The 4,616-nt window shown below is 46.6% G+C and overlaps 1 pseudogene; it reads left to right on the top strand.

Moving 5' to 3' along the window:
- The first annotated feature begins 2,915 nt into the window (after window positions 1-2,915).
- Window positions 2,916-3,033, top strand: LOC124712592 (annotated as a pseudogene).
- Window positions 3,034-4,616: the final 1,583 nt, after the last annotated feature.

Genomic DNA, 4,616 nt, shown 5'->3' with positions numbered 1-4,616 from the left:
TAAGTAACACAAATGGCCGTATCTTTTGGGTGCATGGTTGAGAAGCTTAATTTCTTTTCATCGCCAAGGGACAATACAGTGTAGTGTGTGACGTAAATTTCGACTTGACATGTCCACGCGTTCCTCAGAAAAAGATGTCTTAACACACGGACAGACCAACTATTGATCACATGAAAAAAAGTCGTGTGTTATAATTACAAATTAACAATTTTCGTTTTTTTTTACCTTTACTTGTACCGTCGATCCTTGCATCTTGATAAATTTTATGAATCATGAGTCAACGAGAAGTGCTCCATAGGTTTTGATGTGTGAGTTTGCGAGTAGTAAAATATTTTGACTACATTGACGTAGAAGCTTGAATTTAATATCTTACGAGGACCGTATGTGAGGTAAATTTCAACTTGATACGTCCATCCGCTCTTGGAAGGAAGGAAGACCAGGTCTGACGACCCAACGATGTCGAAGTCATTAGAGACGAAGCACAAGCTCGGCTTGTGTCAAGGATGGGGAATGAAATCGGTCGTGCTCTTTCAAAAGACGGCATTATCTTGGAACGATTTAGGGTAAACAAGGAAAATGTAAAACTGGATGGCCGGACGCGGGTTTAGAGCATCGTACTCCCGAATGCGAACCCATACCCGTTCTGTAAAAAGGTTGTAACAGGCAGACGGAGCGGTCTAAGGCGCTGCAGTCATGGACTGAGCGGCTGGTCCCGGCGGAGGTTCGAGTCCTCCATCGAGCATGGGTGTGTGTGTTTGTCTTTAGGATAATTTAAGTTACGTATGGCGTAAGCTTAGGGACTGATGACCTTAGCAGTTACGTCCCATAAGATTTCACACACATTTGAACATTTTTGAACAGGCAGACAGACAAACTGTGGGATAACAAATGATAAACAAAATATTTTTTTCGTGTGATAAAATTATTAAATCAGCAATTTTCGGATTTTTTCCTTTCCTTTTACTGTAAAACTTAGCTAATTTCCAAATCTCATGATTCTGTCGACAGGAAGTAGCCCATAGGTTTTGATGAGCGAGTTTGCGAGTATCGACATGTGTGACATAAATAGTCGCATCTTTAGACTGCTTTGACGTAGAATCACAAATTTGTTAGAGCGCTGAGGGACCACAGACCCTAGTACCTGCCATAAATTGAAACTTGATTCAACAACCCACTCCTGAGAAAACGTGTTCTTAACAGTCGAACAGAGACAGACGTACAGTATAGGCTTTCAAGACCGGTATTATCTTCAGTTAAAACTTCCAGGCTGATAGGCCGTGATCGATGTATAAAACTCTCCCCTGACGTTTCGTCTCCAAACATGGGCGACATCCTCCGAGGTAAAGCGGCAAACTGCCGCAAAGTGGTCCTTCAAGGATTCCACTTTTACCGACCGAGGTATATGTCGTATAACGTATTGATACCACCTCACAGGCGTCACGGCAACGGAATTGCAAATTTCCACTTGTCTTGTAGGATGTGGTGAACCCAATGGTGTGTGCCCGCTGCGCCACAACTCCAGCTACTCTGGACTAGGAACGACCTCTGCAGCTGTAATATACAGAAACAGCTGACGGCAGCCGCTCCCCACCTTGCATTTGAAGCCTCTTCACTATGACACATTCGTTCATGCTTAGTACGTGATTGATTGACAGTTCATAGAGTAAAGTTTTCAGTACAGTTGTTTGTAATGGTACTTCAATTACGTAACCATTACGGCACCTCACCTCAACCTCTTTCTTTTGTCGCTATGATCTTTGACATACTTGTAACTCTGATTTTTGGGCGCGTAAGCGGTTATTAGAGAGAGTCTAGTCTTGGTCGTCATGTTGAAAAGACGCAAATTGTAGTTAGTTTATGAAATGTGAACTTTAACAGTGAGGAAGATATTTTCAAGTATGTTTTATATTGTGAAGTGATATTGCATCAAAAATAATAAAAAAGAAGTGTAACTTAAATTCGGAGTGCTGATTACTTTTTTACATCACCATTGTGCTAACTTGCAAAAGTTTAATCTTCAAGGACGGTTTATGAAACACATCTATAAAACTTTTGAATATCGCAGAATAACACCTAGGCCTCTTTGCATCCGAGCTTGGAATCATCACTACCGAGGATTTCGACGATTGAGCCACGAGTTCACAACGAGACCAGCGTGGGAAACACGAAACGATGAGTGCCTAGTTTATCCATTATTTCAAGAAATGACTTTAATAACTGTGCTCTAATGTCACCTGCCACATATATTACTTTGTTGTTACCCGAAAATGCAATATTTAGCAGCGTGAGCAACACCACAACTATAATTAATTTTTGACCTTTGTTGTGGTACGGTTGTTAGATGTAGAAATTACTAAACATAAAACTTAATAAAAAGTCCAATAGTCCACTGTAAGTCTATTTATTGAAGTCAATTATAGACCCAGACAACTGGGTTTGCGACTTTTAAGTTTCATCTTCTTGTGTATATCTGTACAGAACAATTTTTTAAATTAATGCTTTGATAATGAGGAACTGAACTTATCTGAGATGTCTTAAAGTACTGAAAAACTAGGCTTAAGCAAGGAAGAAAATAATACGCATCTAGTTAGAAAATTAGGCGTGGATCACATATGCTCCACAAAGAACGGGCTTTATCAAATATTTAATAAATACGGTTTATAGTTTCATACCAAAAGAAGGTTGCTTACTAAAGCTATGTTATATAATGTGGGGAGTACAGCGAGCCTCCAACTTGTTGACTTTGTGACAGGTGAACTCCATATCTTAACTCATTATTTGCAATGAGCCTTCCTTCATTCCGAGAAATACAAGTTAAGTAAATCTTCTATTTGTTGTGTCAACGTGTTTACAATCATTTCTGCTCTGCCAGAATTCCTACGACGACATTTCCTGCACCACTCTGTAGCTCACCGGGCAACGGCCTTGCCGCAGTGGATACACCGGTTCCCGTCAGATCACCGCAGTTAAGCGCTGTCGGACGTGGCCAGCACTTGGATGGGTGAACATGCGGGCTGCCATGTGCTGTTGCCATTTTTCGTGGTGCACTCAGCCTCGTGATGACAATTGAGGAGCTACTCGACCGAACAGTAGCGGCTCCAGTCACAGAAAACCATCATAACGACCGAGAGAGCGGTGTGCTGACCACACGCCCCTCCTGTCCGCATCCTCAACTGAGGATGACACGGCGGTCGGATGGCCCCGATGGGCCACTTGTGGCCTGAGGACGGAGTGCTGTAGCTTACCTCTTCTTACTCTTATGTATGAAGCCATACACAACAGATGGAAGCCTAACAAAGGAGAAGAAAAGGAAAGAAAGAAAAAGAGAGACCGTATGGCTCGGACACCTAGTCCAATCTGGGGGTAGTTCTGCCATCTAGTGCACATCGTTCAATCTGACGCCACTTTGGGGACTTTTGTATTGATCAGAAGAAGTCATGACGGTCACACAGAAACGCGCGCGTGCAACCACACACACACAGTCCACAAGCGATGAAACTCTCCGATCACGCTAGGAACTGAACCCGAGACGTCAGTATCTACAGGCAGCAACACTAATAACTAGACCACCAGCTTGTTTCAGGAACAAAAGGACGTCGTGCGGTACTTTTAAGATAACAGCTGACTGCTCGCGCTGTAGATCGCCGTGGCTAACATCTCCGGCCCGCGAAGCTGGTGTCGCAGGCTGGTGCGATGCTATCGGCCGCCACCTTGCGCCGTCGCTAGCTGCTGCGCTGCGCCGGCAGTGTCGCCCGCGCCGCGCGTGTAACCTGGCGCTGGGGGCACCGGAGCAGGCGGCGGCCGCGGGCTGGCGGCTGGAGAAAGCGCGCGGCCGACCCGGCTGACCCGGCTCATCTGCCGGCTTATGTTTTATTCAGCGCGGCCGCCGCCGAGCCGCGCCTAGCCTCGCCTCGCCTCGCCTCGCCTTTCGCCGGGGGCGCCGGGTCACGGCGCCGCACACCTGCCGCGGGCGCAGGCCGCGAACCCACCGCTGGCCGTGCGTGGAGGATGCGCGGCTGCGGCTGCGGCTGCGTGGGCGGCGCCGCCCACCTCGCGCGCTCGCCTCGCCTCCCCTCCCGCCCGCTCCTCTCCACGACATCCCAGCGGGCACGTCGTGCCGAGCTGCGGACGGCGAAACCCGCAATCGCCAGCCTGTGCGCGCCTTCGCACACATGTACACTCCACTGCGGCCGATTTCTTCTCGTAACGTTGAATATTTTTCAGACTTTCACCTCTAGCCTGCCTTGTAATCGATGTTTAATACACACTCAAGAGCCACATAAACTTGTACACCTGCTTAATATCGTGAAAGGCCCCCACGAGCATGCAGAAGTGCCGAAACACGTGCCATGGACTCGACTTCTTGTGTTGGCAGAAGAGCCAACACCGTGTTATGAATGGAGGCCGAAATGCACGCGTTTTAGCTCACGCAGGCTGGCGTGAGGAGGGAAGGACTATACTGACGTGAGGTCTGGAACATGACAAGGAATTAGGATTCAGAAAGCGGACGTAACTAGTTTGACACTTAACTTTAATCCATTAATGATGAACGTCGCTCTTGACCGTACATGATTCACAATATTATCTGTTCAGAATACATTCGTAGTAACCGAATA

Source organism: Schistocerca piceifrons, chromosome 8 (assembly GCF_021461385.2).
Source record: "Schistocerca piceifrons isolate TAMUIC-IGC-003096 chromosome 8, iqSchPice1.1, whole genome shotgun sequence".
Lineage (NCBI taxonomy): Eukaryota > Metazoa > Arthropoda > Insecta > Orthoptera > Acrididae > Schistocerca > Schistocerca piceifrons.
Note: the sequence above shows the minus strand (reverse complement) of the source record. Positions and strands in the feature narration are given on the sequence as shown.